At 37.2% G+C, this 25,379-nt stretch overlaps 1 long non-coding RNA gene across 1 annotated transcript in view; it reads left to right on the top strand.

Moving 5' to 3' along the window:
• Nucleotides 1-25,379, top strand: part of LOC135422137 (uncharacterized) — a 183,611-nt gene that overhangs the window by 79,847 nt on the left and 78,385 nt on the right. Inside the window, exons 3-7 of the long non-coding RNA XR_010434324.1 lie at nt 9,630-9,697; nt 19,114-19,171; nt 19,260-19,482; nt 20,661-20,934; nt 22,143-22,325. This is a non-coding gene — a long non-coding RNA (uncharacterized LOC135422137). The remainder of the gene's footprint in view (nt 1-9,629; nt 9,698-19,113; nt 19,172-19,259; nt 19,483-20,660; nt 20,935-22,142; nt 22,326-25,379) is intronic.

Genomic DNA, 25,379 nt, shown 5'->3' with positions numbered 1-25,379 from the left:
TGGCAGAGATAAGATGCAGCAATTTAGCAGATAGAATTGTGTTTGTTTCTAGTACCTTTGATGGTTAGGTACTGCAGCTCCATGTTCATGCTAAAGATCAGGATGTCAGTAGCTCTTGTTTTGACAGCTCTTAAGAGCAGCAGCTGAATTTATTTTTAAATTTAGACTCTAATGTGCAGTGCCAGTGGAGGTGCATCACAGTGACTGTTTATTGAAAGCAGATCTAGTAAGCACAGCCCTAAGCTTTTATAGCCTGTGATGGCTTTGGTTGCCCTGATGTATCAGTCCATATTCTCTCTCGTTTGCTCCTGTCTGTCCCTGTCCTTCTTCACAGGCCTGTACCAGGTTGTTGGAGACAAACTGGATAAGACACTTTAATTCGTAAAGAAATTAGTGGAAAATAATTTATGTGATACAATTTACACTACAGATCACAATAGTGTTATTGTTCTTTTCACAGGAAGATTTGAGAATATTTCACAAGAATTATTTACTTTCATTAGCATTCAGTCCAGATGCAGAACCTTGCTCGAGTTCAGCCAACAGATCAGTGGCAGAATCAGAAATATCCAAGTCATCCTCCTGTGCTCTGTGCATTAGTGAGAAAACTGTGAGCCAAAGAAAACCAGGTTTTGGGAATTCAAAACCTGAATGTGGATCAAAAGTTGACATGTGGTTCCTTTTCAGTGTGGCCTGAGTTGGACAAATCTTAAAACACTCATCTAAGTTATCAACATCTCCATATAAGGATTTCACCAATTTATTTTCTAAATAAAGATATCCTTGGAATGACAAAAAAGGAGTGCCATTAGAGTAAACCACTTATTCATAAAGAGCTGTAGGAATGGGGTATGCTAAAAGGAAGGAGAGTAGTAGTACACAGTTATAAATGCCCTTAAAAAATCATCAATATTGCATAAGTGGTATTGGTAACAGCTTAAGTATATTTCCATAGGTGTTTCTTTATATTTACATATTAACTAGTGGATACCTAAGATATTATGTTACAGGAATGTCTGTGGTGCTCATGTTTTATTGAAAGACTATGGTGTCCAAAAAAAGTTGCCAGGCGTTAGGGAAAATTAATTTGCATGGGATTAGTAGTAGAATGCAGAATTTCTTCTTTTGCCACAAATTTTATTCTTCACAACCCTGCAACTGTTCAGTGTGCAGTGCCAGAATAACCCTGCCACTGATGAGCAGAAACATCTAATTTCCTAGGAGTTAGGCCCTTTGCATTTACAAAGAACACACAAAATTTATTTTTTCTTTGGAATGAAATGCTGCAAACCATAAATGGCAATGAGTTGTAAACAGAAGGTACAGTTTGGATTTTTCTGAATTTTGAATAAGATTTCTTGCATCTGCTCTTGCACATAGCTAGGATTCAAAGGGTTTGGCTAATTAGTACTGGGTTGGGCCTGTCTTGAAGCTGGTACTGCTCTATTCATCACATTCAGGAATTCACTGTTTTGATGCAAGATATTGGCATAGAATGTTTGATTCAGTTTTCTAACTCTACCCATCTGTAGCCCTTGAAATGTCCTGTATTGTCCAAGAAATTTGTATATGGGCAGCCTATGAGACTATGCTGCTTTGTAACAGCAAGTGGGGAGCTGATGGGATCCCCAAGAGCATTTCAAATGGCACTGGGTGTCTGTGTTGAGGCACCAGAATAAAATTCAGCTTCTCTGAAAATAGAGTATAGGTGTGACCCAAGAAAACACTTTATCAGGACTATTTGGCAAAATTCAGGACAGAGAATCAGAATTTTTCTCTTAGCTGTGCCATTGACTCAGTTATCTCTCCTCATATGAATAGAAATAGTAATTCCTACCATATTTTCATTTATGGGCTCTGTATGGTGCTTTAAAGATATAAAATGCATCATAAATATTACATGCAACACATGGCAATTGAATAACGTAACACTATGAAATTGTCTGATCTTCCATGCAAAGCATGGAATTACCAGGGATGATTCATTGCTGGGCACTCTATGCTCTGCATCAGCTCCAAACCAATGGTGTTAAAGGGGCACTTTGCTGCTGGAAGGAGCTGGCTTTGTGGAGATGTAAGATGAGAGTCTCGAGCACTGTTAATAAAGAAGGGGTGGTGCTTTTAGTTAACACTAGTGTTCAGGTCATTTCCAGCTGAGACAGTTGGTTATTTCTATGCAACTCTTTTCTCCAAGTGTTAGTTCCATAGCTGGTCAAATGAAAGCCATCAAAAATTATGAGATGTGATTTAGACATATCAAAAATCAAATGTTGTGGTATATATGTTAGATAATTATTCCTCTTTCTCCCTTATAAATTGTTTCTGTATACCATTCAAGTGTGCAAAACTAAAAGGATCATAATTCATTAGCTGTCTAAAGGGTGCATTTATAATCATCTTGGAATGTTTTGGAAGGAAGTTTTTTAGCATCCAAAGAATAAACAATAACTCTCAAGTTCGACACATCCCTATCTTTACATGGCAGAACCAGGGCACTTAATCTGCCTGCTCAAAAGTTGAGGTCCTTTTTGAAAAAGCCTTTTTAAAACAAAAATAATTTAAAGATCGCATTTCTGTTGCATTTCCTTGTGAGGATGTAAGAAAGATCATTTGCAATTTACTGCCAGCGAGTTTTGTGGTTTTCCTTCTAACTGCATCTTAGATCATCTGCTTATTCAAAAATCGCAGTGCGAAGGGGAACTGGCATAATGATGTGTAGGAAAGTAGATCTTAATTAGCTGGAGATATTTTGGGGGCAGCTGATGGTAATTGTATGGACTGTCCCTTACGGTCACCGAGGTCAGCACCGTTTAACACCATAGGCTGTGTAAATATTTGTCTCACAAGTTAATGCAGCCAGATATAACTGGTGGGATTATATCCTTGACTGAGCCAGCTATTTTCTAATGGCAGAATCCTTACCTGAGGCAGCTGATGCAGCTTGACAAAAGTTGTGAGCAAGCTTTTCAGATTTATTTCAATTAATGTTTAGCACTTTAGATTTAAGTACTAATTGATTGCTAGATACTACTAATTTCGTTGGCTTTCGTTGCTGCACTTTATTTTAGTCTATCATGGTTCTGTGTGATAATTCAGAAATAAAATACATTTTTCACAGCCCTCTTCTTTCACAGAGGTCTGGAAAATTATTATTTTATCTTGAGGTTTTTTGCCTTTCTTTTCATAGCTACATAAAAATTATCAGCTAGAGGGACATTGTGCTGTACCTCAGAAAACAAAATTATGTTTCCATTTTCATTATAAATTAAACAATCTGGAAGAATTACATTGGAAACATATGAATTAAACCACATAGCTCTCATCACAGATCTTTGGATTACAGAGGTCTTTGGATTTTATTAAGGGAAGGTCAGAACAGTGACATCTAAATGATATTTAGCTTGAATGCTTTGTGTATGACATCTTGAGGTATCTTTTGGCTCCTGTGAGAATAGAACTAGATTTTCTGTGGGAGACTGGTGGAATAGATATTTTCTAGATTGCTTTCTAGGGACCAGTCACAAATATATGTCTAGAGATGCAGATTGATCCTTTGGACTCTTTTAACGTTGTTTATGTGTTTCACTGAAATTCTATTTCACGTAAGCACCTGAAACTCAAAATTAAGTGCAGTTAATGTAATGTTAAGGTTGTGATGGGTGTTCTTCCAGAAGGTAATTATACTTTCAAAAATTAGTATCTATTTGTGAGCAGCATTTGCAGGCTTCTTGTTTTTCTTGGATTCATCTGTTATTTGTTTAAAAAACCAGAAATAGGATCATACAATTTACCCTAATCTCTGATCTCAGCAAGCTTCAAGGCATCTTGAAATGGGGATTTCTATTGATGATGAGTGACAGCTTAAACTGTCCACCCATGTTGTTGGGGATGAAGACATGGAAAGTTCTCATTCTCTAAAATAATGCTTTGAAATTTTCTTAGAATCCTGTATTGTAAAACCAGAGCTAAAGAGAGGATTTTTCAAAACATAATCTAATGCAGATGCTTTTTTGAAATCTGTCCAAATTTGATACTTTTGACCCCAAATATCTTCAGAAGGAGGGAAATGGAAGTCAAACCTGAGTATACAGTTAAAAAAACCTCAAACCATACTATTTTATTTTTTGTTAACCTAGAAAAGTGTGAATTTTAAATAGTTGAATACAGATTATGCCCTGTGAACCCGAGAAACTGAATTGTCTAAGGTAGAATTCAGAAGTACTTACCCAAATTTTTTGGAACTTTAAAAACAACAAACACAAAACAAGAGATTGCTTCAGCATTAATTATGCAGTGAGAGAAAGAATGGCTTGGAAAGTATAATCTCCTCAAGCCTGTGGTATATTAAAATGGGAAAAAAGTTAAGAGGCTGATCATACATAAACTATTTTGTGTAACAATCCCATTCTGAAACAGTAACAGAAAAAAAGGATAAGCATAAAGAGATGGTTGGTTTCTCAGGGAGAGGTGGGGGTTTTTTTGTCCATATTGGTCTTTCTTCCCTTTATAATGGCAATACAGTGTATTTTCTATTGCTTGGCATGTAGGATATATACAAAAATGTCACCTTGAATCCAGGTAGTATGCTTTAGCTACCTATGAGAACAAGTGTCACAGGAAACATGATGGTGATCTTCCCCCAGCTTTCAGACTGTGCTCTGCTTTCCAAGTAACACAGCTGCAAACAGGAGTGCTCTGGAGGCACAGGGATGATGGTTTGTTTTACAGTCTTTTAGTTTATTTAGCAAACTAAAATAACAGTAGCTTTGTAGTCAACTTTGTGGAACAGATAAACAATAGTGACAATTTCATATGATGTATATAGACAGAAGAGGTTAGCTGCAACCCCTGAGTGATGGAGCTTGTCATATTCCCTTCTCCAGTAATGCACAAGGTTAGAAATCAATGTCTTAATCATGGGCAGCTCTGGGCAATTCAGATATATCACACACAAACAGGCTTCTAATTACATTTAAGAAATACATATCATACATATATAAACTGACATAAATATCAGAGTGGTGTTGCTAGCTGTCAAAGTGGATAAGTATAATTCCCTCAGTGGCCCTTGACAGGTTCAATACCTGCTACGGAGGTGCTATGAACAGCATTATACGGCTGATTGAGTTATGACAGCTCTAACCCAACAGGGAAGCGAGGCAGGAAGGAATAGCCTGGGCTGCAGACAAATGATGATAAAGTGATCACTTTAAAGAACAATCTCCATAATATTTCATGCTCACTGCACGGTGTAAAGGCAGCCTTGACTGCGGGGCTAACTGCTCTATCAATTGATTTGATTCACTGCTGCAGCTACTCCCAGTCATAATATTTCAAATAAATGGTACCGTGGATAGAAATAATATCTGCATCAATATTAACCCTGAAAGGACTAATGGACACAAGCTATAATTTCCTGGACACCCTAATAATGCATTTTGACTGCGCTTGGCATAGGATGATTTTTCTTTCCTTTTTTTTTTTTCTTAAATAAAAACAGTGTATTGTTTACTTAAACTTTCCTTTTATGGCCCTGAAAAAGCTTTTCAGCTCAGGCCTCATTCATAGTCCCAAGTTTAATTCTGCTAGATGCTATTTTCAAGTGTTTGTTTTTATCTGAATATCTTGTATTAAAATTACATTAAGTATCTGAGAGAAAAGGCATGATAAGCATTTTTTGGATGTGTGTATTATATATCATTTATCTGTGCGTCTGTGTACAGACAGAGGTTATAGCACTCAAATTATTTTCTAAGTTATATTTAAAATAAACAGAAATAAACTTAATTATAAACGAGAATGGAGTCAACAAAGTATTTTCTAGAAACACAAGGAACCAGTAAATTCCAATGATTATACAGGATGTTAGATTTTCTTTTCCTTTAGAAATAATAATAAGTACTGTATGAGACAGGCTTAACGTATAAGAAGTACAAGTGAATTTATGGGTTCATAATCCTAAATCAAACCTGATTTCTATTTTCCATGCAGTTTTTCACATACACTGTAACATAATGGATGTTTATTCTGTTCTTTCATTCATAACACCCTGTTGACATTTAAGCCCCTTTTAAGGATCTGCTGTGCTTATTGTGAATCAAGTTGACATGTATAAATTGTATAATTTTATTATTGTTATTCTTCTTCCACTACTCACTGAGTACTTGAGTATCATTGGATTGTGCATTTTAAAGTAGGAGCCATGTCCAAGTATTCAGAAACTGTTTAAAGAAATGCTATTAATGCATGTTAAGAAGTAGACTGAATGTATTTAGAGAACTCTTTCTCTTATTACTAGTTTGTATCTGTTTAAATATTTTCCTTATCAGATTCTCTGTTTTTTCTTATTTGTCCCTTAAACATTTACTATAAATTAGAGCAGGAGATACTTAGATTTGAATCTCATGAGGCTTGTTTATATTTAAAGCTTAAGCAGAAAGAGGTATTTTATGAACAGTCCTTAGTGAATGCTCCAACTGCAACACTTCACCAACCTCTGAAGTGGTCTTAAACAGGCTTCAAAGGATTTCAATTTATAGTTTTCCAGAAGATCTGGGGAATATTGGTATTTCTTAGGATGTAGAATAAAACCTGAGGGTTCCAAGTGGGTTTGAAAGGCTGGCTTGAATCTAAAATTGAAATTGAAAATTGGTGAAGATTGGTATTGGCCTAACTCCTCTATTCACACCAGTCTAATAAGCCACAAAAGCACAGTGTTCTCTTCCATTCTAGACCTGAGTAAACAAGCAAGCTCATGCTTGCTGCTTGCTAGCTCGCTTTCCTAGAGATCAATATCAGATTTTATCAGCTCTTTGCCTTTCCTGCTTGCTTTTTCTTTCCTTCCTGAAAAATTTTGTTTCTCCCTGATCACACTGCATGAGGGTTGTTTTGTTTCTCCATTTCAGACCATTTCCTCTAACTTCATCTCTGTCTGGTGTCCTTTTCATACTTACCATATCACAGAATTATAGAATGCTTTGGTTGGAAGGGCACCTGGAAGATCACCCAGTTCCACCACCCCTGCCATGGGCAGGGACACCTCCCACTCGACCAGGTTGCTCAGAGCCCCATCCAACCTGGCCTTGGAACACCTCCAGGGATGGGGCATCCACAGCTTCTCTGGGTAACCTGTGCCAGGGCCTCACCACCCTCACAGGGAAGAATTTATTCCTAATATCTAAACTAAGCCTACTTTCTTTCAATTTGAACCCATTTGTCCTTGTACTGTCACTCTATGCACTTGTAAATTGTTTTGCACCATCTTTCCTGTAAGTTCCCTTCAGGTACTGAAAGGCCACAGTTAGGTCACCCTGAAGTCTTTTCTTTTCCAGGCTGAACAATCCCAGTTCTCTATCCCTTTGATCAACTTGTTGGCCTCCTCTGGACTCAAATACTCATCATTATTTTGATCGTATCTTTCTCATATATCTCTGTATTGGTGTAACTCTTCAACTGTCAAAAAAATTGTTCTGGACTCTTTTCAAGCACTTCTATTCATTGTTTTCCTTCTCTGTCTTCTCTAAATCAGTTGAATTACTTTCTGATGATGTTCTCTAAATCAATTTTAGACTTCCTCATTTGATTTCAAGGAGTTTTAGAATCAGCATAGCTGAGTTTGGAACAGGCCTTTAAAGGTCCTCTCAACCAGCCCCCTCTGCAAGAAGCAGGGAAGTTGCACTAGCTCTTCATCTTCATGAGTGTGTCCTTTGCTTGCACTTTGCTCTTCTTTCTGTATGTTAACTTTAAGATATAGTCCACAAATAGGAACTCAACAATTATTCCTCCTGGGCTTACTTCTGCCTTCTTTGATGTATATTATACTGGCCTGTCACCATCTAATGTTTTCCCATGGATGTTCAATATATCACAGTTAAAGCAGAATTTTAAACTTTTGCTGAAAACTGTTTACAACAATGAAACTTCAGCATATCTCTTGTGGACTGCAGTGTCTAATGTCCTGGTGCTGTCACTGTCATCGTCTGTTAACCTAAATATTTGATGGCCAGGCCACATCTTTGTCCTCTTGATTATTTCTCTGACCATTTCAGGGAGTCTGTCCCATCCCATCTGCAGCATAAACTCTTTCCCAGGTTCTCATCCTCATCCTTTCATTATTGCACACTATTTCTTTAAATATAATATTATTTCACTTGCACATGATCAGAAACCTTTTGCAAAGTCTGTTTACCTAGGCTATTTCTTTCCCTCCTCCCTTGTTTTTCTTCCATTAGCTCCATCACACTTGTAGTAAAATACTTGTTTTCATGTTCACTCTTTCCTTTCCCCTTATCTATCATCCTGCTCTCAGTATCAAGGCATCATATGCCTCACCAATCTTGATGAGTAATGAGTGCCTAGTTTCCACCTCCCACTTGTTACTTTTTCCTATGAGCATTTCTCTCTGTCAGCCTTCCTCATGCTCACAAGGAGCTTGCCATGACCATTTGCAAAGGTAATTCATTGTTGTCTTCTAAAGCCCTCCTGAAATTTCTCTTTGGCTATAGGTCCAAAAACTCACGATCAAGCTCCCAAATTGAAATCTTGCAAAAGTGAGGTTTACTATGTATGAGTATTTTATTTCCTGTCTTTATCATCAATATTGTTTTTTGTTGTTTTTTTTTTTTCCTTGTGTACTTACTCTCCAATCTATCTGTATCTTTGTTTGTACTGGGGTGATAAGTTATTTCAGGTGAAGAAATAACTTTTTCTGTGTTTGCACAGTAGCAAACACAATAGCACTGTAGCAATGCAAGTAGTTAAGACAATAATAATATTATTAAAGGTAGGCTGTGACACAGTCTCATGTAATTAATACAGACAAGTTAAACTCAAGAAAAAAAGGTAATTTATTTATTTTCAAATATTAATTATTTAGGTGATCTAACTTCCACAGTAGAGTCTGAGACTTAATACTAGTTTCAGATGTGACAGCACAAAACACAGCTTCCGGACTGGGCCAGCAATGTGCTTTTTAGGACTGATAAATTATGGAGTTGCATCCATTTTCCAGCTAATGTAGATGAAGTGTAAATACTTGATGATAACCGAAATGTATCCCTTTACAGTATTGTAAATGGGGAGGTGGAAAGACCCTCGATATTTTAAGGACCAAAGAGAATCACGGGAGCAGCTTTAAAGATTAATTCCTTGTGTCTAGTGTAAAACAAGATTAAATTAGCTTGTGTGAGCTGCTGTTAGCAGATGCACTATTACATTATGCATGATTCTTGACTGCTCGTAGCATGAACAAACTGCACAGTGTTCCATTAGTGATTTTCAATGCTGTGCTAAGCTTTAAGTCACATAGACAGGCCAATGTATTGGGTTTACTTTGTGGATGTGTTTTCCAGGCAATTTCACAACCTACCTGATCACTGTTATTGATTGACCACGTTTGAAATGGATAAAAGAATTAACCTGTGTAAGGGTAGCAGAATGGGGTATATACAGTATCCTATATACTTAGGAAAATCAATAGTACTCTAATGTAGAAAATTTAACCAGACAAGACAAAACCATCTTCCCACCTGCATCAATCCTTGTGTTCCCTCCCAGTGTAACACATTATAGTTATACCATATACTTATGTGGTTTTAATGTGTTTTATCCTTTGACGCTTCTCTTCGTAGTATCCTCTGTAACCTTGTGGATGTGCTTGTGTGCATACTGTAAAACAAACTGAGGAACTCCTGGACAGGTACATTTTTCTCTCATGCCACTTTTGAAGTGAGAAACAGGCAGCTACACACATCTAGAAACTTGTTTCATCTTTCAAGGTGTAAACATATTCCTGTTTTCTGTCACTTTCCCTCTTGACTGACATCTTGTCCCTCTGTTAGTCCTTAGATTTCTGCTCTCACGTTCATTGTGCCTTGTCCTGTGCAGTTGTCTTCCATTCATGTGTTAGGCTTCAGCAAGTTCCATCTCCTACTTAAATTTTGCCACCCTCTTCCGCTTTAAAGGAGGATGAAATGCATCCAAAACACATTCTTAGTGCCTTTACCTTGTCACACCTACTTTTCAGGCTCACCAGCTAAACAGTGCTGCTTTTTGTATTCAAGTTAATCTTTCCAGTATTGGCCAGTGAAATGTTTGCCACTGAAAAGAAGTCCAAGCTTGTAAAGCAAATATTTTTCTGGAAAACCCCCTAATGTTGTGGCTATTTGAAATCTTTACCAGCAATACTACTGAAGCTAACATCAGAGTTGTTACTTATCCGTAACACTCAGATAGTGAGTTTTTATATTTTACTTTTGTCATATAACTAGGTTCAGGAAATCAGCTTTAGTAAAGCTCCAGTGGTATTATGCTTGTTCCTCCAGCACCAAGAGAACGTTAAACATACCAAACCTCTGGGCTTCTGGGAATTCCTGCCTTCTTGGCCAACTCCCTTTCCTTCTTGGCTAACTTTCCCTATTCACAACCTCCTCTAAAGGAATAGCCACCCAGAATGGCATTTCTGCCTCTGCTTTCAAGAAACCCAGGAGACTTCAGGAAGAAAAAAGTGAGAAGCAATAGTGTTGCTTAGGCTGTGCTTATTCCACAAGATGGGAAAGAAAAGGATAAAGAAGGGGACCTGCTTGCAGTTTTAGAATGTGCTTCCAATCACCAGTTCATATTGTTATATGAATTTAAAATGCAAGTGTCTTTTTTTTCTTGTAAAAGCTAGAAATCTCAAAATTTTATTCTGTTTTGGAATTAATGTTTCTTGAAAATATGCAATACATTTCTTTGGAATGTGCAATAAATTATCTGTAAACTGTACTAGTAGGTTGGTTACAAGGAACAATATATGGCGAGCTGGTGCAGTTAGTGTCTTTTTTAACAGAGTTGAGGCCAAACTCAATCTCTCTCTGTGTTAATATTCTGTTGTATAGTTTTGCAATAATTTCACCCACAACCTCTAGACGTTTTATTTTCTGTAGCTCTCTGAGCCAGTGGCTTGGAGCTTGAAAATTTTCTACTAATTTCAGGACTGATGGTCACTCCTGCTATGCCCTTTTTCTCTGGAGACTTTCCTTGTAAAATGGCCCTTAGAGTGGCTGCTCACTGAGCTAATGTTGAGTTAGCTGATGGCTTTAATATGAACTAATAAAATGACACAAAACTGGCAACATTTCTTGGAGGTAAAACTGACTGCAGAACTTACTACATGACTTCAAAATGCTGTTATTATTGTTTAAAGGAACCAATAACTCAAGGCCCATTTTTTCGCACAAGGCAAAGGGATGTAGAAATTAGAAAAAACAAATCAATCATGTGGATTTATATATGGACTCTTTCTGCTCAAATCTCTGCCCAGACAGGATCAACTTGGGTGGTAAGGTCAGCAGGGTGACAGAGCTGGCTAGCAGTGTCACTGCTTTACCCAGGCACGCTGTCCAAGCACTGTGGAGTCGTCGCCAAATCCCAGCGTGATGACAGCAGTACTGACAGAAGAGTTTGCAATCTGCCGAGGAACACTGCGGGCAGAAAAAACAAGCTTCCCTCAAACCCTAATATCGCTAAAAGGGAAGACAATATTCCAGTTCATGGACATTTAAGAGAGACCTGTGCAATTTCTAAGCAGTCAAATATTCCTACAGAAAACAAATACTTTGTAAAAAACCTCACTATCGACGTTAAGCAGTTTCAGAGCAATGCAGCGGATACTGAATCAAAGACCACTACGGTTCTTTATTGCTGGGGGGGGAAGGTCCAAATATTGCTTGGCAAATTACTGTTTGCTAGGGGCACTATTACCAGTTGACACAATCATTGGTCAGCAAATTGGTCACATTATTGGTTAGTAAATTTGAGAGTGCAGAATTATTTATTGGTAAATTAGAGATGGCAGAATTATTGGTTGGTAAGAAAAGAATTGCAGTGATTGGTTAGCAAATTAGAGATGCTTGGTTTTGTCTGTGGATAAATCAAGGTTGGTCAGATATTGGAGGCCAAATTAGAGATGGCCATGTTATTTATGGTTGCTCTGGTGAATGCTGAAATCCTGCTTTTTTTGTTACAAGCAAGTGAACATTGGGAGGGTTTGCCTTTTTTTCCCCCTGATTTATATTTACCTTTGCAGTTCACAGTTGAAGAATTTCTGTGGGTATTAATATGGAAGTAAACACATACTCTTGCTCTCTTAGTTTTTAATGGAGCTACGTGTTAGCTGAAATTGTGCAGAGTACCAGGGGAGTTCTGAAATTGCTTGTATGAAGTGAATATTAAAGAAAGGTGTTAGATTTCCAGGGCTAAAACCTGCAGCCTTTGCAATTCCAACATTAGGCTGGTGCAGTGCAGGCAGTACGAGCTGCTCCTCACGGGCATAGTCAGCAGGCACCAGGAGGAGCTGGTGATGTGAATCCTTCCTGAGAGCCTTCCTTGCTGCTGGTTGAGAGCTGTAGTCCTGCTTTGTCTGTGAACTGTAAACAGCAAAGATATGGGGGAGCAGTGCCTTGAAAGCAGTAATTTCTGTGAGATGTGGGGGTTTCTGTGGGCAGTGGCCTCCAACTACTCAGCTTTTTGCACAAAAGCCAGACCTCTGTGACAGGGTCGTTGTCCAAGTGCTGTTACCATGCAGGGAGAGGTTTTTGCTGAAGAACTGCAGTTGAAACCACCACAGACTTGCTCAACAGCTATGAAAGTGGCCTTTTTTATGCCATTGATATCAAGAATGGAACAAACTTTCTGTTGAAATAGAGTACTGCTACACAAACTGTTTTCTGGGATTTTCATGTTCCCAGTTGTTTTGAGTTTTTCTCCTGTCTTTCCCTTTATGTGAAGAATTGCTACTTAAAAGCAATCCTGCTTTTTTATAGTGTGTTAGAACAACTCTGAAGAAAAAGTCTGTTTCAGTGTCATTCTAGAACACTAAGAAAAATTCTGTTTGACAAACTTTCCAAACAATGCACAGAACACAATGGTTAAACAATTAAATAATTTTAGAGTATAACAATGCTGAAAACAATAATAGAATATGTGTTAAGAAAAGTCTATGGCTGTTTATATAGCTGTTGAATTCTAGAATGGAGACTGATGCTAATTAATCAGATTTACTTTTCCAAAGGGACACTACATAATGCTTTTGACAACAGTACAGATGGAGTCAGGGAGGATGTATTTTAAAACTTTAGGAAAGTCTTAAATTTTAAAACATTAAAATTTGCTTTTTATATGAACTCCTATAACAACAGTGCCCTTACCTTTCTTGTCTACTAATTCTGCCAAAAATGATGTGTTTATTTGGAAACAGTAAAGTATGTCTGACATTTTTAAGATGCAACTAGGGGGGAATTTTGCAAAAGTGAAGGGGGTGAAAAAGAATTTTTGTCCTGCTAAAGATGCAACAAAATCACAAGATATCTGAGTTTTATAAATCTCCTGGATTGAGATAACACATGCTACTCATTTTTTGGTATTCTCATTGAATCCAAAAGTTAGGACTTGGAATATACCAGAGCATTTCAGTAACACAATGATTGTTCAGTATTGAGTCCAGCTTGAACGGCTCATCTGGAAAGTTTTAGCTGAAACCATCATAATTAATTAGAAATGGTTTGACTAGTTCAGAAAAATATAATTGTAGCGCTCCCTGTTACCCTGGGTAGATCTCCTCTCCAAAAATGAAATAATCCTATTGGTGCCAACCACATTCTGCTCTCAATTCTCAAGATCAAGTAGGCTCATCCTGTAAGGCATCTCAGCCTGGATTGTTACATACTTTGAAGTCTTTATAGTGGTGATTTGTTTCATCATATTTCGATCCACAATCAGACTTTCTCAAAATCTGGGATATTCAACTGGGACAAATTGTCTTCAGTCATTATTCAAAGGTAGCACGAGATGGGAAATGCAAATGAGCAAAAGAACAGCCGTGGTAAAATGAAGAAGTGAAGACGGTATGGAAATAAAATAGGACTTGTGGATGGCATTTAATTTCCTCCCAACAAAACCTAATAACTTGTAACAGAAAACAGTTCAGTGCAGGAAGGTAGAGGCAGGCCATCCACCTTTACTTTGAAAAGACCAAACTTTTGGTCTACCCTTATTTCAAATACAGATGAGCATAGGATTTAACAAGAAACTGCTGGTTGGAGTTTCAGCTGCTAAAATAAAATTGAGAGGTAGGTTGATTCCTCAAGCCATTTATCTAATGTGTTTTTTCTAAGCTCAGTGCAGAAACTAGATTAAATCATTCTACTTGGGCTCAATGGGTCTACCTCTCTTTTCAACTTCTTATAACAGAAAAAAAATCATATTTATTAATTAAAAGGAATTATTATTGTCAGATTAGTATCAGCAATAGTATATGTCTGCCACTATTTATTAATTAGTAAAAAGCTTAATAGCAGGAGTCTTCACAAAATGTAAAGCTTATAATGAAAAGTCTGACAATTTGTAAGCAGGAAATTTTTGTTCTGACTGTGGCATTCTGAATTTCCATTTTGCTGGTATTCACTACACACTGAATAAACTGAGAACTCTGGTTTTAAATGTAGGTATTCCTAATCAAATCTTCACCTCTCTGCTTAGGTTAAATATGTCACATGATATTGTTTGTGTCCTTTGATTAAAGAAATTATAAAATTACCCAATTTGAAACTTCTCTGTGCTAAGTGTCAATGTTACAATTTACAGTTCTCAATTTTTGCATTGTTGACTGATTTACGTAGTGTATCTAATAAAACATTAGACAGAAAACATTTCATTTATGTTACCAACCAACACCGTATAACATTTTTTGCAAGCATTTGCTATTTGTAGAGACAGATTGTTGGCAATTCAAGGGTTACAATTCCTATATTTCTAGGAAACTAATACTAGAGAATTTTCAAAATGATTATAAGGATTTTTCATGAAAGGAAAAAACAAAAAGACCTATAGGTATAATTTACATTCCCAGGGTTTTTTCTGCCAGTTGAAAGTCCTACTTTTTATAGGAGTATGCAAGTAATCATTAAAAATTTGAGGCAACAAATTAAAGCCTACACTATACTATCAATGTAATAACAGCCAAATAGGTGAAGTTTAAAATTTAAATGTCCAAGATGATTAAAAAATTTACACTTCCTCATTTGAATGGAATAACATGTAATGTCTTCATCTTGCTTACATACTGGGATCATAAAATAATTTATAAAAATAAAAATAAATGTAAAAATGTATCTTCTTGCCAGTTGTGGACATTGAAAAGCTAAAGGCTATTCAAGTTGTGCTGTGAATAGACTATTCTCTAGTGTAAGAAGAACAAGTTCTTCCCAGGATTCAAATAAAATATTTTTCATCTTCACTGTGAAGAGCTTTTTCCTCTGCTTTTCTTTATAGGAATAAAAGGCCTTTCTGTTCTTTCAGTTGAGCGACCTCTGCCTTTTAGGGGGAAATGGAGTTTCTGCTCCACTCACCCATCACCACCACCCAGACATTCTGCAGTTTCTGTGCCTGAGTTGGGTGAACAATTGGTCCAGGGGATGGGAGGGAAGAAAAGTGAAGTATGTGAGCACTCATACATACTTTTTTCCACAAAAGAAGGCAGGAAGGTTGGTGACCTTAAGAAAAAGAACTTGAAACATCTCTCAGGTAGAAATGGTTACATTTTGTAGTACAGCAATGTGATCAGGATTTAATTTGAAAGCTTACTGTTAAATGGCTTAGGCAGCACTGCAGTTACATGCCAAAGGGATCCACTTTATGCATTCAGATATGCAATGCACAGTCTGTAGTATCACTCATAGTCCATTTAGGTGATTTTGTTACGCTGCAGTTTGTTAGAATGTCACTAAACTGTCTCAGCAACTCCTGGAACAGAGGTTTTGGTTGCTTTTTAATTTGCTATATTTTCAAATAGCATTCATTAGGTGTTCTTCAAGCTAATCTGGACATACTTTGATGGGCTTGAATTTTCAAGTTGGAGATTTGAGGACTTAGGGTGTAAAACCTGTGCAGCTTAAGAGTTAGAGAAAAGGAGTTCTTAAGCACAAAGTCATCCTGGGCAAAATCTAACCCTTCTTGTTGTGGTTTGTTGGCAGCTGAAGACTTTAAGAGAAATGTGAAATAAGAGCAAGTGTCCACACTTCTAAGACCATTATCGTGGTACACTTGTATTGTCCCTGGCAATAAATGTGGATAAAGAGATTTGAAAGGGACACAGGTTTGACAATACTTATATGAACAATTATTCCTTCATGTCTAACAAATTCTTTTATGTTAATTTATAGCTGCATCATGTCTGTCATGTACTCTATGGATGTCAGTCATGGTCATTATGAATCCTTCCTAAGCATTATATATGTTGTGCTTTGGTACAAATACACCTGTCTGCACAAAGTTATTAGAAAGTTTTAAGATGCATATGCAACATTTAAAATATGCAAATAGATTACATTTATCCTTTTAAAAATTGGCTAATGAATTACTTTAGGCAGCAATGTATGTCTATTCCTGCAATCTGTGTGTTTTCATTAAATTTAATTAAAATATTTTCATTTTGTAAAGTAATAAGGAAATTAAAGCGAAAGTCTTTGTAGGCTGCTGTTTTTATTATGTTTTAACCTTAAGTAGAAAGAAAGCCAAGCCAACTAGTTGTTCTTGCTTCTATTAAAGTTCCTGTTGGCACCGCACTGATGGGACACATTAATCTTAGTATTAATGCTGAGGAAAAGAGGCTTAGAAGCCCAGGATGAATAAATCATTCCAGAGCCCATTTGGATCTGTTGGCACCTTCCCTTCTATGTTGTTGCTGGATAAAAAGGCTTCTCTAAGTGTTAAAGGGTTGGATAACAAAATTGGCTTATTGCAGAATGGCCCACAGTAATTTGTGAGTGGTCTGAGTGGGTGAAAGCAACGGGGCAGGATGGTGTGAGCACAGCGAGCCTGTGAGCTGGCACTGACAAAAGTACAGACATACATTTTCTTCTGCTCCACAATCACTGTGTAGTCTTTGTCACTGAGACCAGTGGTGCTGGTGGTGCTTCCAGTCTAGCTCTGAGGTATTTGTTGACCTTAGAGAGGAAGAAGAGTAGCTGAAATGCTTCCCATTTGTACTACACAGATCCATCTCCAGTCACTTCATTAAAATCTTTGGAGGCTTGGGGATCAGCCACGTATTTTTCATTTAGAAAGTCACGTTATCCATTTCTTTCCCATGAAGATCAGCTCTGAACAAGTAAAATCATCAGACTCCAAGAGTAACTTCTTACTTCAGTTCCTTCATATCTTACTGTTTTCTGGGCAGCTTTTGGGGTTTTTTTCAGTCCATTTGTTTCTGCAACACACTCTATTTGTGGTTGGCTCAGAAGGCCTTCATTGCTCTATTTTGCAAAACTGCCATGCTCTCAAAATCCTTCTTCATAGCAGAGCCTCAGGAAGGGGTTTTAGCTGCCAGTTTCTTTGCCTCCATCCAGATTCAATTCAGATGCAGTTCTGGGCAGGTTCAATGTAGGATGCAACCAGAATATGTCTCCATGAGGTTTCTGGGGTGACCAAGGTGAAGAAGCAGAAGGAAATACAGGGAATGACCTGTGCAAGTCAGACTATGGAACTGGGAAGTTCACACCCTTTTCACCACCCATCTCCTGATGCCAATAAATCAGTGACTGGTGTGATGTGTTTTCACTGGCCCCAGGTGGGCTCTTCTGTCCTCTGGAGTACTCTGTGCACTTAAAAATTAATGGGGCGGGATTGGTCTCTGTGGGTGAGTTTTTCCCAATTCCCACAGCTTTAATTGCTGTTACATGAAACAGTGGCTGCAGACATCAGAGCAAGATTGTCGTACAGTAGCAGCTGAACCTTTTCAGTGGCAGTCAGTGAACAATTACATGCTACAATTTACACTATCTTCTCTGGTCTTTTCTTTCTGTTCTTTAACTGATGAAGCACCTATTATTAGCCAGGCAATAATCAAACACTTGAAACAGGCATATAAAAGAAGATTTGGGGAATAACACATGCTACCATCTAATAAGCATTTCACTCCCTCAAGAGATGCACTGAAGTGTAGAAATTCGAGCTATATCACTGTATTTTTAACTGACAGAATTGCTGTTGAGACAGTTATATTTTCTTAATGTATTTTATTCATAAAAAATCTTGTTTTATAAACACAGATCAGCTTTAATGCAACGGATGTAATGTACAACAATTATTTTGGATAACCTTTAGTTGTTAGATGGCACAAATCACAGTTAAAGTAATATTGAAACAGAAGGAAGATGAAAAACAATATGAAATGTCTCAATACATTTTATTTTCAATGAAATAATAGAATATTACTTTACCAGTCCTAACATAAATGGGGTCATTTGAATGCTATTAACCTGTACATGTGCTGTAATAGATAGAAATACACTTTTTCAAATCAGCTGGTTGTCAGTAGACTTGGGAAGGGAGCACTGTTTTTTATATACATGTGGTCCTTGTAAAGCTGTTGGTTAACAACAGTTTGCAATCTGAAAACTCAGGCAATGAGCAACACCAACAACAAAAGAAAAAGGACGAGAAACACTGGCTTGTGTTTGTTCAGTGTGACTTTCCCAAGAAAGTAACAATAATCTAGCTAATTTCTTAAGCATGGGAACAAATCCCAATGTGCCTATCTTGATACAGCATCTTATTTCCTTTCTAATTCCTTTCTTCTCCCAGTGTCTCTGGTCCAGAGCTGTGCTAAGTACAGTGGCTTGTGCATTGACCTAATGCTGGGCTCAATTTGTAGAGTACAGATTGTGAATAAACTGTATGTCTAATTTTGTTCAAAAGCTTCCAAACTGAGTATATATTAAAATTAATATTTTTAGAACAACAATGTAAAAGAAAACAACAGCAAAAATCCCCCACCTGTTAACTTACACTGTTAGAGCATATCTTCACCAGATGCTGAAAGTAAACTTCACTTACTAGTATTTCTATAGTCCTGTTATATATTTGGGCTTCTGATTTGAATATCACAATAAATAAATTACATAATGTTAATGATTGATATAAAAAGAAAGCTTCTATCAGGTAGAATAGCAGAGTATGAGTTATTGCATGTTAACTATTTGGTATTTGGAGATCATGGAAACCGGTTGTGGGCAGTGGAAAATGTTTGTCATTTTATACTGTGTCACATTAATCACCCTAATCTTTTATTTTTAGGTGTAAGATGTGATTCTTCATTCCAGGAAACCCTAAAAGGATGTTCCTTTGCATGGAAGTAAGTACTGAAAGTTAGGACATTCCTTTTGAGAGCACCCCAGAAGCAGACACATTCATTAAACCTATTTCTGTACTGCTGTCCCCAGAAAGGCGAAGAAACAGTGAAAAAGGAGAAGTCCACACTGGGAGAAAAACTATTTTATATAGCATAATAATCTTGTCAGGAAACAGAAAACAAAGTCCTGCCCCATCTCAAGCTGTGGCAAACCTTGAACTCACAAGAAACAATAAGCTCAAACCATATAAGAGAAAGCGACTCAAACTTTTGATATTAAAAAAGAGGATCTGTAATTCTGAAGTGATTTGCAAGTAAGTGTTATTATAATCAAAAATCCCTTTCTGAATTCCTCACTTTTCTTCTCCATTTTCATTGTGTTGTCCTCCCAAAGTGCCAGGGAATAAAGATCCCTACAGTGCTCTCATCACAGTGTGTTGTGTCAGACAAGCTATGTGAGCCTGGGTCTCTGAGGAAGGGCCAAGTCTTAGGTATCTTTTATCTTAGAATAATGTGATATCTAGTGCTTGGTTCCACTTGCTACCAATTGGAAAAGCAGAAACTGGCCTAGTTTTTAGTACCAGTTATTATTACATTGCATGATGGGCCTGAGTCTAATTTTACTCTGATTTTACACAGCCATTGACTTTAATGGACTTGTTCCAAATTTTTCACTGGCGTAGCTGTGAGTAGAATTAGGCCCAATAACTGTCATGTAAAACAAAATCATTCCATCTTGTAAACCATAAAGCAGGTTACATGGTAGTTAAGTGTGGGCCAAATAAATTCATCTTTCAGATGATGTGTTTAATGGCAGCCTTGGATGCTTGCAGTCAATTAAAATTTCCTGGCACATTTTCACAGGACAAGGAACGTTTGTTACTAATCATGTCCAAGAGAAATTCTGGCTAGTGTAATTGTATTTTACTTAGCTAAAATTACCTTTGTGATTATAGTTAGGTAGTTATTCTTCACTCTATCTTTTAGAAAGCCCACACTGTTATGTTTTTGTTCTTAGTGCAGATGATGGCTGTGTTATCACCCAGAAGCAGCATGCAGTAGAGTTTCTCTTACTCTGGAGTGTTGAACTGCAAAGTGCCTTTAAAGTCTTTAATTGGGAGGGGGAAAGGAAGTGTCAAGACTGCTGTTTAAATATTTAGGGACAGATCCTCAGCTAATATAAATTACCATAGGGTTGAAACATCATCTTAATTGATCTGCATTTTCTCTCTTAAAATTATGTGCATTTTAATTGGTCATGTCCCTTTGGTTTCATTACTCTTAGCTATTTATATAAAATATTTTATGATACTTTGGTCTTTAAAAAAATAAGAAAACAAGGTACAGGCTGTTGCACTTTTTCTAGTTGTTTCTTCTTGTGTTAGTCCTGAATTTGGCCTAAAGTAACTCTGAAACTCTTCACCTTAGCTACCGTAACAATAAATATTCTTTGAAAATACTTGTCTTTCTACCTGTCTCTTTGGAAAATCAGATCTGCATTTAGGACCACTCATCCAAGATAATGTGGATTTTCCCAACCATTTGGAAGGTGGTATAGTGTGATCATGCTAAGGAATTCATGCTGGATTAAAAATGTCTCCAAAGAAGCTGCCCTGTATGAACTTCTAATGGATATGTGGAGAGCAGTGTGTTCCTTGCATGCTCTGTGGAAAAGCCTATCAAAACTGTAGATATGAGAGATTAATTGAGGAAAGGTTTTGAGGGAAAGCACAATGGTCAACTCCAACAGCTACAGAGTGGCTCAAGTAAGTATGATACTGTTCCTCTTAATAGATAATATTTTATAAGTTATTTTTACATCATCTGTAGTCTGTACAACTTCACTCTTTCTACCTGTCAAAATGATGTGTGCAGGCAGGGAGCAGTGGCATTTTTGTCTCAGAGCAGCTGATCAGTTTTGTGAGAATATGTTGGGAATACTATGTTTCAGCAAACTCCAGATACATCCAGGGGCAGAAATCATCACTGCACTCTAAGAAACAAACAAACAAAAAAAGATTTGGCTGGTGGTAAAATCTGGTGGTAGTGCTAAAACATTATGCAGATATTTGTATGCATTGAAAAAAGCCAAGGAAGTGCATGTGAAGCAATACCTGCACATTTTAGTTAAATGTATCAGGAAGAAAGAGTGCTTGTGATCAAGCCAGAAAATTGAATGCAAACAGTGGTTTTGGCTTACTAGCTGCAGGTCTCCTAACCTGAAATATTATATTTTTTGGATTTCAGTTCCACAGTACTATATACTTGGCTTTTCCAGTTCAAGTCCATAGCAAATTATTTGCATGCTGTGCTGGGATTAAAAAAAAAAAAAATAAAAATTGAGAAACAGCTGCTGTTGGCTCTTTAGTCTGACTTCAACTTATTCCCAAACTCAGCCAACAAACACAGTCCTCCTACACTTGTAGAGCTTCTGGTTTTTCTTGGCCCGTACAGCCCTTTGTCCTCTGGCAGAAATTCACTGGAAACCTCATGCAAATAATGTTTGATCTTTACCAACTCATCTCAAGGAGGAGGACCCATGTTTTAGCCTATTTTCCTTCTCTGCAGCGAGGAAAGGAGGAAGGTAGAAATTTTATGTGTGGGAACAACTGTGTACAGGTGTAGTCTCAAGACCCCCAAGATTTCTTGTGACCTTGTGCTTTCCAAAAGTTCTTCAGCAAGGTATTTGCCAGGATAATCAGTGACTGTAGTAAGTGTAATGAATTCTTACTGTGTTTTCTACCTATATTTTCCATGCAGTTTACCCAACACTCTTACCCTCTCTACAGCGAGGGGACTGTGAAAACCTCCTCTTTATTAAGTTCAATGCATTATCTTATAGGAAGAGGAATTAGTGCACATCTATGTAGGAAAAAAAAAAAAGTAGGGAACTATGGCAATTAGCTTTTGATCACTGTCACCCTTGCTGATCAAAGTATATTTATGTGAGATCAAATATTCTTTCATCCTCCAGAAATTTGAATCAAATTCTCCAAATTTGATTCAGACTTCAGAATGGCCCCGAGACCAAGGAATATAGGAAACGAATGAAAACACAGAAATATTGGAAGGCCAAAAAGGCAAGAAGGATTCATGCAGAAACTCAACTGTCTCTGATATCAAGATTAGCAATGAGATTTGTCCTGCTGCTTCTCAGGTATGCACACTCCACAACCATCTAACCAAGTTCTGCCTGCATGAAGTAGAACGCAGCAGTTTTTCATGTTTGGCTGATGGCTTCTCTCTTTGCCTTCCTTCCTTTCCTCCTGTACCCTTTGCCAACAAATTTTAATTGGCTGCATGTCTTCAGGTTACGTCTCTCTGTATGCAACTGGTCCATAACTATCTATTTTCGTTTGCTCTCCACAGCATTCTCATTTTCTCACTGTTCTGACTTCGCTGCCTGCTCATGCTCAGGTTTTGAATATGCCAGATTAATTACCCTATCCCTTAATCAGAGGAATCTGCATAGCTAGTCAACCTTTTTTTTCCTGGTATCAAGATGGCAGAGCTATTAAAAAGTAATGTCCAAGAAGAGAAAAGGAATAGGTTGTAATAGTCATGAATTTGTTAACAGCAACTTGAGACAGTGAAAAGTTTGTCCTGAAAGGGATTGTGGCAACTTAACAGTTTACCTTCACAGAAGCAACATAAAAAGAATGGTTTAAATATCTTTAGCAGTAAAACCAGGATGCTATCATGGATTGTATTTTCTAAAATGTGATATAATGGCACAATACAGGAACATTCAAAAACCTATTATTAATTATTAATAGAATGAATAAATACACAGTGAGTTCTAATTGCCAGCTCTGTTATGAATTCATCTTTGTTTAAGGTTTTGAAGGATCTGACTCAGAAACAAACTCATCCTGTTCGTAATTCAAGGTATTTTTAACAGCTAAAACTGAGTTCCTTTAAAAGATTGGTTTAAAAATCACTTTGATTTCAGAGGTCTTCAGATATCATACTAGATGTGTGTCCCAGATATCTGAGCTGTGTGGGAAATGAGTATGCTCTAATTGACCCAATGTTTTGGAAAGGCAACCTGAAACTTAAGAGACATTTAGATATTACAGTGGCAACCATAGGAGTGTCTGGACCCAGCCAGTCAGAAGTCCCAGAAGTACTCTTTAGTTCAGTGTCTGGGCTTAAAATGAAAAATTGTCAGTTTTCAATTTTAGAGGGAAAAGAAAGTTGTTTGTTTTTTGTTCATCTACCAGGGGAAAATGGTTAAAAAACCAACTAACAAACTAGCGAGTATGCATTTTCAGATAAAATGCATTTCTGTTTAGACATCTTGACAAAAGAGGAAATATTCTTATAAAATTACTTTGGTCACTGAAGCTGTCTTTTTCTTAAAATATTTTGCAAGCAAACTAACTTGGCAGCTCGGATTCATTTAGACTCGTGCACCTTTATTCATTTTTCAGGTCTGAGAAGTAATCAGATACTTAGTTTGGAAATGTAGCAGAGAATCATATGATTCTGGGTTTGGGCAACTCAATCCACAGAAATACATCGAGCAGTGGTTTGTTCCTTTCATAAACATGATATTTGCTCTTCTTGTATCATTGCTTATTCATTTGGATTATTAACAGGCTTTTAAAAACTATTAAAGCCTTGCCGCTCATCTTCAAAACTGCCTCTAGGCATCTTTGATTTATGTGGTTAGCATTTACTCCCTAAGGTCTTATCGACCTTGGCAGTGTTAGAAATCATATTTTCACATGCATGAATTGCCCTTGACTAATTTCTCCAGTACAGTTTGAACATAAATAAACTTCCTTTGGCAGTTGCATTTTTTACTTTTCACTTGTTTATTATTAAGAAACACGGTGTGAATGAGTGTATGGAATATACAATAAAGTAAATCTGCACTGAACTTTGGTTAAGAATGTGCGTTATTGTTCCCCTTGAATGTGTTCATGATAGATGGAAGGATTTTTTTCTTTTCTTTCTTTTTTTCTACTTTGGGTCGTGGTTTTTTTTTCCCTAATCTCCCTTTCAGGATCATACAATTTGCAGTGACTTTTGATGTTATTCTCCCCTGTAGTAGTTATGCATTTCTGAGACCAGAGTGAAATTAATTTTCTCATTGTAAAATGGGACATGTGCTCCATGATAGTCCTCCCTATTTGGTTAGCAAACATGAGAAAAGATAAAGGTTCAAAAAATTTGGGGATTTGCAAAATTTGACTTCCAGTAGAGAGCTTGCCAGGGCCACAGGTACTTTGTAAGTAGATACATCAACCCACATCTCAGGAGAGAAATGCAAGAACAGAACTTTATTATCAGCACCCAGGTATGAAGCAAATATCTTAGGCTGTGTGACCTGGTGGCTTCCAGACTGGAAGGACAGAATATGAACATCACATGCAGTTCCCACAGATGTAGGATGTGGCCTGCCAAGCTGAGCAGCTTGGCATCAACAGTGACAATAAAAGGGTTGGAAAGCAAAATTCCTCACTCCAAATTCAAGCTCTACAGCTGAGCCATTATAGCCTGGTGTGTAAAGGAAAGCACTGTATTAGAGACTGCATTAACTCCCATGACATTAGAAAATTCATGTGGTTTGGGTACTTTCTGAAATGTGTTAACACTGCTAGTAGAAAGCAGGTTACTGTTTTTAGTTTACTTGATTGAGGTAAAACATGTAACTGTAAATAAAGAGAGGATGGTAAGGTGAATCTAACAGCAAATAATTATTATTGAGTCATTCATATTTTGATTCTGTGTTATTACAGGCCTGTTGGAAGTGTACTGAATAATTTGCTGGCAGTCTCTGATACAATATATGCAATCATCTGTAGATACCTCCTTAGTGATGCAACTAGAGAAGAGGTGGGTGAATCTACTACAAGATTGTCACAGTTCATAGAGCATTAGTGGAGGCACAACTTGGTGATGTGTTTTCTACAAGTAGTTCTTGACTAGGAATAGGATTTTTCCTTCTCACCTGGAGACATATATTTTCAGTTCCTTTTACAATGTTTTCATCAGACATTTTCCTGACCTTTAGCCAAAATATTATTGACACCAGTATGAGTTTCACTGTCTAATTCTTGAATCATTTTTGAGATGGAAATAATACCTTCACTTTCTGATATTATTTTCAGAAAATCTGGCATCAGTGCCGGCACTGCCTCACGAGCTATGCAGGACTATGGCCAGGGCTGGAAAAGGATTCACCTTTCAGTCCTATCTCCAG

This window comes from Pseudopipra pipra, chromosome 14, assembly GCF_036250125.1.
Source record: "Pseudopipra pipra isolate bDixPip1 chromosome 14, bDixPip1.hap1, whole genome shotgun sequence".
Lineage (NCBI taxonomy): Eukaryota > Metazoa > Chordata > Aves > Passeriformes > Pipridae > Pseudopipra > Pseudopipra pipra.
Note: the sequence above shows the minus strand (reverse complement) of the source record. Positions and strands in the feature narration are given on the sequence as shown.